Here is a 15378-nt window from a genome sequence, read left to right as displayed (position 1 = left end):
GAGCCCAAGTATTTTCCTCTCATTCACATGTACATTATGTATTATATTAGATGCATAACCATCAGAAAACTTCACCCCTTTTAGTACTTGGCAAAATAATTTCATCTCATCAGGACTCATTGAGTATGGTGCAGGTGGTAAATAAAACTAGTCCTCTACTTCAACTAGGTGAAGATCACTTCTAATACCTAGAGCTTGAAGGTCTAAGCGAGAGTTCAGGTTATCCTTGATTTTCCAACAGTGCCCATGAATGTGTTCAGTAAGCTTTCACAAACATTTTTGCCTATGTGCATGAAGTCAAAATTATGTCTCAACATAAAATCTTTCCAATATGGAAGTTTGAACCAAATAGATCTTCTCTAGAAAATGACTAATGGTTCAACTTCCTTGCATTTCTTGCGTGTTGGTTTCTTTCTGGATGGATCCTTGCCAAAACTAGTTCTAAGATCTTTAGTGCACTCCAAAATTTCCTCCCCATTAAGTAGTGCAGGTGCTGGCCTAAACTCAGTTCTACCATCAAATTTATCGGCAACAAACCTAAATGGGTGATTTTCATCCAAGAATCTTCGATGACCCATATAACAAGTCTTGGTACCATTACCAAGTCTAAACGAATCTATAAAGAAGTGGCAATCAGGACATGCTTCTTCACTAGATGTGATAGATCCCAACACATATCCTAGACCAGGGAAATTAATAATATTCCACGATATTGCTGCCCGCAATTGGAAGTACTCACCCCTCGAAGCATCATAAGTTCTAACACCATTTTCAAACATATCTAACAAGTCATTAACACGTGGCTCACAATAGAGATTCATATCACTACCTAGAGCATCTTTACCAGGTATCAGAAAAGAGAAAATGAAATTTGATTGCTTCATGCACATTGAAGGTGGAAAATTTAAGGGAATACAAATTCCCGGCCAAATGCTGTTGCAAACATTGTACATTCTATATGGATTAGAACCATCAGTGGCGAATGCTAGATGGATATTCTGACTATCTGTAGTGAACTTTGGATGTTTCTTATTAAAGTCCTCCCATAGAGTTGAATCTACAGGATGTCTTAGGAGATCATCTTTTTCTGGTCTTCATCATGCCATCTTGTTAGACTTGCTGTTTTTAGGACAAAAATAACCTTTGGAGACATTTATTTATTGGAAAATAGCATAGAACCTTCTTTGGAACCTTATATATATGTTTCCCATCTAGAGACTTCCTTAATGATTTCCATCGTGAAACCTTACACTTTGTACATGATTCCAAATCTATGTTCCCCTTCCAATAGAGAATGCAATTGTTTTCACAGGCATGAATACTAATATTCCCAATTCCTATGGTTTTGACCAATTTCTTAGCCTCATGAAAGGTTTTAGCTAGTGCTGCACCCTTAGGGAATGCATAATTAAGTAGATCTAGTAGCAGGTTGAAAGATTTGTCAGAGCATCCTCCAAGGAGTTTGATGTGAAGTAATCTAATAATAAATCAAAGTTGTGTATATTTCTTGCAAGTAGGGTACAATTCTTTGCTATTTTCTGAGTAACTTCTGAATGGCAACTGGCTCCTCACAAGGATCCAGAATAGAACTGTTTTCCTCTTAATCTCCCCTATCATCTAAGCCAGCAGCTAAGTCTCTAAGCAAATCAGATATGTCATCATGTTCATTGGACTCGTCCGCAACCTCAACATCATCACCATCAAAGTCTCCATGATTCACACAAGGGGTAGGTTCTCTATTGGTATAAATTAATGCACACAAAATAATCCGCAAGCGCACGGATATTATACCGATGTAGCACTTCAACGGGAGTACCCAGATTTAAATCGAATACGAGGAAATGTGTGTGAGAATAAACAAATCTAACTTTTCCCAACTTCACAATCAAGGCTAGATAATAGGAGTGTAGAGAAGACTGCAAAGGTTTTTTAGTTCTAACTTCGGTGAGCTTTGTCTTCTATTATTCAATTCTAGGGATATTACTAGAGAAAACACAGGTAGAGTATGTTTCCTATAGCAACAATGTCTTGCTAGGCCTACTAACGGGAGGTGGACTACAAAGGATTCAATGAGGCTATAAGAGTCACCCTTGTGAGCTACCACAGATCTAGAAAATAAGGTACATCCATGAGTAACCGAGTCTAAACACCACGCTTACACTACGAATACTACTTTAACCCAGGAGCTACATGGATTAAAGTACTCAAAAGAGAGTCACAAACGTAAAGAACAATATGAACAAGATTCTTACTTGAATTAGAAGTCAATTACTAGAGAAATCTCAGAAGCAAGCTTAAGAAGAACTTGATTCCACCAGGGTACAAGCCGTAGAGATAGCACCGACAGGCCGAGACTCCTCCAAACTCTTCCCTCTCACTCTATCTCACTACCACTAATACAAGACTAGATTCTATTGAGGACTAATCTGCTCTTGATTGCTAGCTCTAATCCTAGTGGACATATGAATTACGGTTTCTGGCTTCTTAGCTCTCAAGATGAAGTGCATGGATCTGCCCTAGGGGTGTAGGCTCATATATATAGGCCGGAGCATCAATCCTGAGCCCTCAGATTAAACCGACTTGAATAAATGGCGGAGATGCATTCCTTAAGGTGATGGAGAACTGGCATAGCAACAGGAGGCTGACATGGGGTGCCCATAGGTTGGCCGCCCTATAGGTGGGGCCAGTCGACTCCACCTGGTAGTGGCTTGGCCTCCACTTCGATGATTCACATTCTGGAGTCTTCTAGAGTCTTCCCACATCGATTACGCGATGGAATTCTGTGATTTCCTTTGACGAATAGGTCCTCCTTAGCGGTTTTCTAATTAAATCCTGCTGGAAACACAGATTCATCAAAAGTCATGGAATTTGTCAGTTTAAACCCTTAAGTCTCGTTGGTGATCCATTTTGGCTATTTATTCAAGTTATATTGATGGTTTATGATGAATGTTAACTACCATCAATATTCTCCTTGTAAATTCCATGTTCTATACCCTTTTAGAAACCCATCACATATATCAAATGTTCATGGACCTCACTAGCCTCTTTCCAAAATTCGGCACCCTTTCTACATGGGCATAATATCTTTCTACCAACAGCTGAGTTAGTATATGCAAACGCTAAGGAACTGTTCACTCCTTGCAAATATGTCTTGCCATGCCTACATGAAACTTTTATGTTAAGAGCCATTTTACATATCTACATATACCACTTTTAGTATTTGTGAAGCTATTATTTTTTACCTCGCATCATCATCAATCCAAGATTTATCCATCACTATTACAAGGGTGAGAACAAGAAGCTGTCCAAATTATATAATCCATCTATGAAACTTGGGTACCACAAAATAATGCTTATTAAAATAAGCATGCATGTAGACTAGAGGGGGGAGAGCATCACCTAGTCATCTTGCTTTAAATCCACACACGCGATGACTTCTTCCAGCTCCTGCCCAACACAAAATGACTCCCACAACTCCTTCTCCGTAGGACACCGGATCTTGACTCCTGGTTCAAGCAAGGTGACACCTCGCAGCTCCTACTCCCTCCTGTTGTTTTCAGCACATGGGAATTCTCTTAATCTTGAACTACAGAGAACCACAAAAAAAAAGAACAAGAGAGCAAGGTGGTCGACTTGCCTGTATATGTGGTGAAGCTCGTAGCTCAATGGGGCATGGGGAAGGAGTCGCAAATTGCGGGAGAGGCTGTTTGTTGAAGTAGAGGAAGGCACGCTCGCGCCGGGGCTACACAGGGGGCATCGGAGGCCGCGCGTGGCGGAGGGTCGCCGGAGGGCCACGTGGGGTCCACTGGTTGGTCGGCTAGGAGTCGTCGGGGGATGGGGGCCGTGCTTGGGTTGTTGGGGGGCTGCGTAGGCCAGAGGCTAACCAGAGGGCCGCGTGGGGGCCGTCGGGGAACTGCTGGCTAGGGGGAGGTTGCGCTCGGGCGTCGGTGGGCCATGCCTAACTTCCCAGGGAATAGGGAGGGGGGCACCAGTGGTGCCAAGGAAGGAGGACGGGTGCACCGGGTAGCCGTGTCTAGGTCGTGCTCTCATGTGGTGAAGCAGGAAGGGGTATGGACTAGGGAGTGTGGCGTCGGGGAGGGAAAATTGGAGAGGCACTAGGGTTTTCCCAAAACAGATTGAGGTAGGGAGCGGCGGCAAATCTGGTATGACAGGTGGGATCCTCTAATTTTAGGCACCAATTGAGGTAGAGAGCGCCGCCAACTCTGCTTTTCCATGTGGGCTCTGCTAAATTTTGGCACCAACTATGCTCTGCCATGTGGGCTCCACTAAATTTTAGGCGCCAACTGGGCTAAGTATGCGCGCGCAGGCCCAATCCAATATGCCGACCGATCGGCGGACCCAAATAAATAGATTTACCGACCGACCATCTAACGGTGAACCAAAATAAAAATACCGACCAACTATCTGACTAAAATATGAGATATAGTGACCAACCGTATGTTACTGATCTATACCGACCGACCATCCAACGGTATTTAGATATTTCTACTAACCCTTTGTCTGACGCTATTGTGGGCTGTGATTTAGCGTGTCCAGACCATTTCATACTGTGGACTTCAGTACTATAGAAATTATTTTTAGAGACATCCCTCGTTTTTTTGGTAGAGATGGCTCTAAAAGTAGTTTCTGAATCTAGCCATCTCTAAAAATAGAGATGGCATTTTTAGTGGCGATTGTGCTTACCAGTCACCCATTAGAAATAGAGGCATTTTAAAGGCGGCTAGGAATGTGACCTGTCTCTAGAAATAGATTTTTATTAGAGGCGGTTGGCAATTAGGTGCAGCACAGTAAATAACTTTTTCAAATAAAATGAGATGAAGACAAACTTTATATTGAAGTTGTATAGCTCGAAGAGATGTACAACTTTATAGTTAACAACTTTTCATTTGAAATCATTTATGGTCAACAAATTTCCGTTTTAAGATCTTGAAATCATTTTTTAGATTTTTAAACAAAATGATTTCAGATAGAGAGCGAGCTAAACCAAAGTTATAGTTAACATCTAAAATTTTTCAGTTCAAGATTTTTCAATTTGAAATTGTTTAGGGGCTCAAATATCAGTTAATATATTCACTAAAGTGACAAAAATATAGTATCATCCGCTTGGTCACAAGTGACTCTGACGCCTAATGGTAAAGAAGAGCAACACGTGAGAGACCAGCAGTCTTGAGTTCAGGTTCATAGGCATGTCACACGAAAATCCTATGACTCACTACCATGGGTGTGGTGGTCACCACCGAGGGGTGGGTCACCTTATTGGGTTTCATTGGGTTTAATTTGTTTTTGCTATCTTTTTGCACAATTTACGAATTTCTAATACTATTTCTAGAGGCGAGTCAAAACTCAGCTATCATTAGAAAGTTAGGGGCCGCTTGGTATGGCTCCGAGAGCAACTCCTGGAGCTATTTTGCTGCTCTGCCAACCAAATATGAAGAAAGGAAACAGCTCCGACCAAAGATCCCCTTGTTTTGTGCTCTCACATGCCAGCGCCGTGGGATGGTGTCGGGGTCCGAGCCCGGGTACCCACGGCGCAAGACATGGGCCGCACCACCCGGGACGGTCCAGCCCACGAGATAAAGACTTGCAGCGCATGGTACTACTCCGCGCACACCACAAGGCATCCTGGTGATATCTTGAAGACATCATAGAATCTGTTAGGATATGCCGTGAATGCTTGATTCCTTATAAAGATTGTATCTTACCCGGCTAGACTTAGACCTGATCGGCATGTAACCCTACCCCCGGGCTATATAAGGCGGGTAGAGGACCCCCTCGAAACTCATTCAATCTCATATGATAGACAATACAAACTGACAGAACATAGGACAAAGGTATTACGTCAAGCTGACAGCCTAAACCTGTCTAATCTTGTGTCTCTGTCACCATCTTGCTCCTGTTCACGCGCACCTCTCTGATCAATCTACCATTGTGGGCATACCCCTCGGTGGACTGCCAATGATATTTAGTCGACAGTTGGCACGCCAGGTAGTGGTGTGCATTTGATCCTATGGCGAGCCAGATGGTACGTCTTTTGAGCACTCCGTTCGCCCCCAGGCCCGGCCAATCCATCACGGTCGGATCAATCACCTAGGTCATCAACACCAATGGCGACGGAGAGGTCATCAAACTGGTGCGGGGTAATCCTACACTGGTCACGCCTGCACATGCATTAGCATATCTAATCCTGAGACCTGTTCTGAGGTCACCTTCCTTACCGAGATCTCGCTGATCCATGCCGCATTGACCGAGGAAGCCGATTGATCAAGACGACTTGATCGCATCTTTGGATAGGGTCAACAAGGGCTTAGCCGACTACTTGTCACTCGTGGTGTCGATCTTAGATGGGTCTCCCTACGATGATGAGTTTCCACCTCTCCAACATCTCTAGGCGGTTAGTGCTAAGTGCTCCTCACGATCATGCCGATGAAGGTGTCAAGATGCAGATCTGACCATCACGGCGACTCAAGAAGGGTGCATTGTACAACGCCGACCTCTCTCCAGATCTGATCTGTCTAAGGCCAGTCGAGAAGCTCCAGCATAGAGCTTCGTATTAGCTCATCCCTATGGGCTACAATGCGGCTGCTATCTATCAAGAGGCCATGTGAGATCGTTACGCCGACCAGATCGATTACATTCAACCACTCTCCGAGCCTGATCTGCCTAAGGCTGATCAGTTTGTGCCCGCCGTCAACATGGTACATATCCACTAGCTTGGCAAAGACTCTGCTCCCCATCTTGGAGGATGATCCGAGGACAGAATTGGAGGGCCCCACCAAGACCATCATCGAGACCATCATAGAGGCCATCACCGAACCTCCATCATTCCCTAGCGCTTCCCCAGTGAGCTCTTCATGAACAGCTACGATAGAGCCACCTGGGATGGTGAGACCAACTGCCAGTGTGTCGCTCGGGAGGGAAGGAAAGCTGCCCATGCCAGGTGCTGCACAGAAGAAGCAAACACCACTGCCGCCGCAGCTGTTGCCCATGGAGTGTCCGATCAGCAACGAGGTCAGCACATCACTCGCAACCTCGCCAAAGAATTCCTCCCAGTCGACAGACATGATGTCCAGCCAATGCCAAGCGCCAACCTCACCGTAGCTTCAAATGACCTGGCCAGGATCCAGCAGACGTTAGAAATCGCCAAGGCCACAACGATGCTTAAAGTAGCAGTGGTTCAAGTCAATGACATTCATGGAAATCAAGCTCTGTCTTTCTCCATAGCGTCAAACCAATCTGCGGGTCTATAGTGGGACCACTCCAATCGCCAATGAGGAAGCCATTTTCGAGCTGGTGGCCCCTATCTTCAAAGGGGGTCAAGAGGTAACTTCCAAGTCAATCCTGAGCAACCACCGCACTACACCAAACCTAATGCCAACCAGGAGGTCAACCAACCTCCTAACATTCGTGGATATCTCAACTGCCTCCATGATGTTCATAATCACATCGAGAGGCGGCGCAATTTGTGCCATGAGGAGGAGATCCTTCACTGTTAGGAATACGACGTTGAATGGGGCAACCCCAACGCCGCTTTTTGTTCAATTAAGCCAACCAACTCCGGTAATGCCACCACACCTACCATTGGTAATGGCGTTTTGTCTGCCACCAGCAATGCCGCCCGGCCTACCGCTGGCACCGTTGCTCCATGAGCCACTGGCAACATCATTCCACTAGCTGCCGGCAATGCTGCCATCACTGGCGATATCGATGACCCATGTGCCTACATAGCTAGACTGTGGGCTATCCCATAGCCCACCAATTTCAAGATCTCTGGGGTTGAATAATATGATGGTCATGCCAACCCTGAGTAGTAGCTCACGAGCTACGCCATCGCCGTGTGAGCCAACGGCGAAAACACTAACCTAATGGCAAATTATTTTGCCAGTCATGCTCAAACCTGCCGCAATGAGCTGGTTGACAAGTCTAGGGGCGGACACCATTCACTCTTGGGATGATCTCAAGAGGATGTTCGTTGAGAACTACAAGGCTACATGTGAACGTCCAGGAACAAAGTAGGACCTGGCAAGGATATACCTGAAGATGGGAGAACTCCTTTGGAGCTGCATTAGTCATTTCTCAAATGTGAAGAACCGTATTCCTAACATCCTTGAAGCCGAGGTTATCTTCGCCTTCATCCATGGGCTATATCACCAAGACGAGCTCCGTAGGAAGTTGAATAGGAAGCCGTCGGCCATGATCGGTGAGATGTTCTAGATGGCTAATCAGTACACCGATGTTGACGAAGCCGACCACCACCATAAGGAAGACATTGCCTGGGTGCCTAGGCCCAATCATCTAGCGTGTCATAGTGACGACTACCGAACCTAGAGAAATGTACCTTTAGGGTACCATCCGGCAAACTACTCGGTTACATCGTATCAACTTGTGGGATTGAGACCAATCTATTGAAGGTTAAGACCATCCTTAATATGGGACATCCTCGAGTGCTAAGAGATGCCTAGAAACTCATGGGGTGCCTAGCTTCTTTTAGCCAGTTCATATCTAGGCTAGGTGAAAGAGAACTCCCCCTCTACAAAGTCTTACACAAGATGCTAGACTAGCAATGGACCCCGAAGGCTCAAAAGGCTTTCGATGATATCAAGGACTTCCTCACCAAACCCCATGTTCTAGTGGCTCCCAACAAGGACGAGCCTCTACTCCTATATGTCACAGCTACCACTCAAGTGGTTAGCGTGTCTATAGTCATAGAGGAAGAAAGAAGGCCACATCCAGACCATTCAGCGACCGGTATACTTTCTCAGTCATATACTAGCTGAGAGCAAAACTCATTACCTACACATCTAGAAGATACTCTATGGGGTGTATTTGGCAAAGAAGAAGCTGGTTCACTTCTTCGATGCGCACCCAATTACCATGGTCACCTCCTTCCAATAGGAGAGATCATCAATAATCGGGACGTGATTGGATGGATCGCCAAATGGGCCCTAGAACTTATGGCGTATGGCATCATGTATGTGCCATGTATGGCCATAAAATCCTAGGCTCTACTGGACTATTGATATAAATTAATGCACATAGACTAATCTATAAGTGCACGAATATTATACCGATGTAGCACTTCATCAGGAGTACCTAGTTTTATATCGAACTCGAGGAAATGTGTGTGAGAATAACCAAATCTAACTTATCCCAACTTTATAATCAAGGCTAGATAATAGAAGCATAGAGGAGACTACTAAGGTCTTCCAGTTATAACTTCGGTAAGCTTTTTCTTCTATTGTTCAATTCTGTGGATATTACTAGAGAAAACATAGGCAGAGTATATAGCAACAAGGTCCTGCTAGACCTACTAACGGGAGGTGGACTACAAAGGATTCAAGGAGGCTATAAAAGTCACCCTTGTGAGCTACCACTGATCTAGAAAACAGGGTACATTCATGAATAATTGAGCCTAAGCACCATGCTTACACTATGAATACTACTTTAACCCAGTAGCTTCAAGGATTAATGTACTCAAAAGAGAGTCGCAAACCTGAAGAACAATATAAACAAGATGCTTACTTGGATTAGAAGAAGATTACTAGAGAAATCTTAGAAGCAAGCTTAATAAGAACTTGATTCTACTAGGGTACAAGCCATAGAGAAAGCATCGACAGGCTAGAAATCCTCCAAACTCTTCCCTCTCACTCTATCTCACTATCTCTAATACAAGACCAGATCCTATTGAGGACTAATCTTCTCTTGATTGCTAGCTCTGATCCTAGTGGACATATGAATTAGGGTTTTTGGCTTCTCAGCTCTCAGGATCAAATGAGGCATCTGCCCTAGAGGGGGGTGAAGGCATATATAGTTTGGAGTGTCAATCTTGAGCCCTCGAATCAAACCGACTTGAATAAATAGTGGAGATGCAATCCTTAAGACAGTGGACAACCAACATAGCAATGGGAGGCTAACATGGGGGCCCATTGGCCGACTAGCCCCACATTTCTTGGGCACAGGCTTCGCTTCGGTGGAGAACCTCCTGGAGTCTTCTAGAGTCTTCCCACGTTGATTGTGCGGTGGAATTTCATGATTTCCTTTGATGAATAAGTCCTTGGCGGTTTTATGATTAAATCCTACTGGAAAGAAAGATTCACCAAAACTCATGGAATTTGTTAGTTTAAACCCCTAAGTCTACATTGGTGATCCATTTTAGCCATTTGTACAAGTTATATTGATGGTTTATGATGAACGTTAACTACCGTCAACAAACTCCCCCACACTTAGGCTTTTACTCGTCCTCGATAAAAGGATGGATTACTTAAGACATAACCTTAGGACGAGGCATCAACATAAAACCATTCCTAGTCATGCATGCACTGCAGGATTCAAAGTGTCTACCATGAAACCTCGGGTGGTTGAAAAATGGAACAGCTAAAACAGATCACCATCTTCCTTCAGTCAAGTCAATCGGAGAAACATTTTAAGATTTTTTTGAAAACAAAACATAGCTTACCTTTTCCTTTTGTAGTACTCTCAAATCACTCTGTATATATGGTATTTTTGGATCCTTACCAAGGCATTAATGACTTTTTCCTTCTTTTTACCTACTTCCAAAAGCTTATGTGGACCTCAGGTAGGGATGAATATGAAAACATACTTGCATTGCATATATTGTAAAGTCAAAACAAGGATCCAAGGAGAAAAATGTCATACTCTTAGATCAAGATGTGCATGTGTGTGGATATGTATATGGTGGCTAACCTAATTCTACTATGCTCCGTGAAACATATCTCTCTTCATTGAAACTTGGAAAACTTTTGCATGAAAACATGGGCTATCTTATTCATTTCTCTTTTTTTCAAGCAGGCATCTGAGTACCCATTGTTTTACAGATCTTGGACACTAGTCTATTTTTTCAATACTTTTTCTTTTTCTTTCTTTCATGAATAACTTTTGCATAGCCCATGCCTCTCTTTCCGCAATTGAAACTTTTCAAGAGAGACATTTACAAGAACTTTGAGCATTTATCCTATGAAGCATATTTTTGCGTCTATTCCCAATATAGGAGTAGAACATTTTTGGGTGGATGGAAAACATGTTGTTGTGTACTCCTAGTGTAGGAGCAGCAGATATATGAGGAGTGTACGTGATCTTGATCTTGAGAGCATGATAAGTTTCTCAACAAGGGTCACAAGGTTTGACCAAACCCAATACAATGACAAGTAGTATATGTAGAAGGTTTCTCTAGTCTATATTTTGCTCTGGTAGGACATTGCTTACCACAAAGGAGAGGTATAGCTATTCTTTTTATTTTTCAAAATAAAATTATCCAATAACGAGACATCAAGAATCAAGTTCTCATTATTCTACTATATGTCATTCCACAACTACTTAAGTAACAAGGGGTCCCTAATAATAAGATCCCAATAGTAGCATGACTTGTAGGAAAAGTATTATGTGAGTCTACCCTTAAGTCTTGACTAAAATAATCTTTCCTCAGGTTTTATAGTTGTTTATCAAAGGATTCTCAATTTGGCTCGAAACGGAAAGCATTACATATAAAAATAGAGTGTATTGGGCTCGAACCTGACTAAGGACAAAACTCAGGGCAGATGACATAGTGATGGGGTGGCTGGCCCATAGACGAGGCCGGGTAGCCTGCTCCAGGGGCTGCTCGAGGCCCGCTTCATAGGATGTGGTCCTTCGCTCATTACTTTCCAAATTTTATGATTTTCGTGATCGAATTCTATCTTGTTGTCACAGTGTGTCTCCCCCCACACTTGTTTTCTTGTATACCTTTATCCACAACATGTGGAGACAAAATACATATCCAAAAGAAATAGAGAGCAGATAATAATAATAAGAAGACTCCATTAATATATAAGGCACTTTATTATACAAGCACAAACTAAACATAAACTTTTGACTACCTGTCGGCACAAAATTTCATCCCGTGCCGAGGGCACATGAGCAAGCCAGAAGGGTCTGCTCAATGGAGCTATAGATCTGTCTAGCTTCAACGCAGGGGTGGTCGATCCTACGTACTCCTCCTGAGACGTGCTAGTCAATTTGACCCTGCAATTGATAAGGAGAGAAAGTTTATCAGTAATTTAGGGCGGAAAGTGTCGGTGTTGCCAAACAGTCCCGAATGTGCGGCTCTGAGAGCCGATATGAAAGGAGATCGACTAAATAGTTGATTCTAGCATATTCATAAGAATAAATCAGTTAAAGCTCATGGGGTTGTGTATAAGGAATCGATTATCATTCAGGGTGAATATCATTATTTAGACAAATATTGGTCAATGGCAATAAGATGTCAACAATAATTGGTTTATGCTAAGCCAATGACTGCAAGTAACCGAACCCCTTTTATATAAAAGAAACAGTTCATCATCGTTCAACCATTTAATAAAGATAAATCTAATGAACATATTAGATCTCATCTATCGCTATGACCAGTGGGGCATGAGGCAAAATCATGTAGGCCATAGAAACAACAACTGACTCGACAACCCTAACTTATTACTAATATCAGTCGGGCATGAGGTAGAATCATGCATGCCATAATACAATAATAAGATCATGGGGCTAACACATCTTTCAACCTATCCCTACTTCAATGGTCTCGTGACGTGAACTGTCCGTGAAACACTCGATATCGGCTAAAATAGCTGATTTAGGCATAGCGCATAGTTGAGGTCATGCCTTATCAGGAACAAATCTACCAAATAATGATCCCCACTCCATAGTGCTAACAGTGGGGTGTGAGCTAGAATCACACAGGCTGTGATAACGAGCCATGGAATGGTTTTCGCCAGCCAATAGATCTACTCAAGCTCAGACATGCCTTAACCGCACACTATGCACGATCAAGATTGACATAAAATAGCCGATAAAACATAACTCATCGTTTAAAGTGCAGATCAGATCAATTTAGATTAACAAACGATGGGCTAAAGAGGGTATAAGGCCAATCTAGATCAATCCCAATCGGGCGAAGTGATATTGTTGTAATTAAATAAATAATAGAAGCAATAAGCAATATCGGTAACTTAATGAATTTATCTGAAGGAACACCACCCTTAGATAGAGCTGATAACTTGACCTTAATCTAGTTCGAGCAGTGGAGGTTGACTGAATCGATGCAGCCTTACTTGAACTAGACAAGAGTCGATAACTAGCTTATACCAGAGTCACAGTGGTAAGTAACTTGTATTGGATTGATTGTGTGTGCTTTACAATAGTCAGGGTCCGATATTTATACCCAAAGCCTAAACATGAATCCTCCTCAAGCACGACTCGTTACAATCTTTGTCATAGAATAAAACATTCCTAATTTAAGATAACTTGGACCCTAATCTTTGTCATCATCGCTATTTGTTGACGTCATCCAAAGAGATCTGATTCCAGAGTCGTATCTGAATCAGCTAATATCGATCCTCATGCAATCGATTCCTTGATGGGCACAATTTGGAAGCCTTTAAATTCCTGCATTCTTCTTTCCAAATTTTGGTGTAAACACTACCTAGTACAAACTTCAACATTCTAACGATCTGAGCTAAGTGAGTAACCAAAACATACTATCTTTAAACACTTGACCTAACCACTCGTGCCTTATTATTAACTACCTAATTCTCACTTCTTCATCTTAGCAACAAAATGATTTATAGCATTTAGGTCATGTTGTAGGCTCTTGCAATAGACGTGTTCTTCATTAATCCTTTGCTCTAGGGTATACATAACATTGGAGAGGTATTCAATCTTCTTCTCTAAGAGGGAAATAGGCATCCATGGACGCTTCTTAGCCTCTGGGATATGTGGTGATGGCACCTTCCTCTTCTTCTCCTTTGGTGGAACAACCTTGATTTGATCTGGCATAGCGTGAACTCCATCGATGATGGTACAAGGGGTGACCAACTTGTATTTTGCACATGTAACATCTCCACATTTGTTGGTCTTCACTCCAATCAACACCTTGTGTCCCTTCAGAGGAAGGAGGTTGATCTCATTTGTCACCTTGATCAACTTCTGGACGTCTAGACAAGGCTCTTGTTGGCGTGGCTTGCCTTCAAGAAGTGGACGTGGCGATGGTGGAGCAATCACCGAACGACAGATAGCTTGGGTGAAGTAAGATTGACTTGAGCAAATGGGGGTAACTTTTGGAGGAATGACAGTTAGCGCAAGCTTATCGGGTTGTTGCTAAGATCAAAACCGTAGGGGACGATCTCTTTGTTGGCCATGGGAACTAGAGAGGAGGAGAGCTTTATTGCTGTTGAAGAGTGAAGGCTTTGATAGGATGGCTTTGGAGGCAGGCAGGGGCTCACTTATATAGGGGGGAACAACTTGTAGCAGGGATCAAGATCTATCCATATGAGATCTCGTAACGTGAGAAAACCGAATGCGTCGAAAAACTATGGGATTTTAACAAGAAAGGATCTAGAAGACACGAGAGAGTTGACCGGGCGTGAGAGGGACTAACAGTGGGCCAGGCAGCCTCTAGGTGGGACCGGCCCACCCCACATGTCATCCTCTCGTGGTGATTTTTCTCGCGGCGATTTCTAATCCCAATCTAATCCTGAAAAGTATATTTTTGCATTACGAAACATAAGGGGGATGGTAGTGGTGTAAATTTATGGTAAAATTAGGAAATCTAACTCATCCAAATCCTCAGGTGGTTTTTTAGTTTCTAAAAATATCTTGAGATGATGGCCATTTACCTCGAATAACGTACCTTTATCATTTTGAAGTGTTACCGATCCATGCGACAAAGTGCTTATCTCCTTGAATGGTCCTTCCCATTTGCTCTAAAGTTTTCTATGACCGAATAATTTATCCCTGGAATTAAAATGTAATACCTTATCTCCTAGGGCAAACTCCTCCTTCTTGATCCTTTTGTCATGCCATCTTTTCATTCTCTCCTTGTAAATCTTGGAGTTGTGATATGCTTTTTCACACCATTCATCAAGTTCAGAGAGTTGCATCTTCCTCTTAATTCCTGCGGCTTCAAAGTCCAGGTTCCATCGCTTGATGGCCTAGTGAGCTTTGAAATCTAGCTCATCAGGTAGATGGCAAGTCTTCCCATAGACCAGTTGATATGGTGACATTCCAAGTGGTGTTTTATGGGCCGTTCTATAAGCCTATAGTCCATGGGGTAGTCTATCTTTCCATGCAGTTCCCATCTCATTAACTGTCTTTTGCAGAATGTTCTTGATTTGTTTATTTGATGTTTCTACTTGGACACTTTTTTGAGGGTGGTACAGAGTAGCGATATTGTGACAGATTCCATACTTTGACAAGTAATTATGAAAATTCTTATCAGTGAAGTGAGTTCCTCCATCACTAATCCTTAGAACTCCGAATCTTGGAAATATTGTCTCTTCAAACATCTTCTTGGAGTTTTTTGCATCAGTAGCTTTG

This window comes from Miscanthus floridulus, chromosome 12, assembly GCF_019320115.1.
Source record: "Miscanthus floridulus cultivar M001 chromosome 12, ASM1932011v1, whole genome shotgun sequence".
Classification (NCBI taxonomy): domain Eukaryota; kingdom Viridiplantae; phylum Streptophyta; class Magnoliopsida; order Poales; family Poaceae; genus Miscanthus; species Miscanthus floridulus.
The sequence above is the reverse complement of the archived record's forward strand: the minus strand, read 5'-3'. Positions refer to the sequence as shown.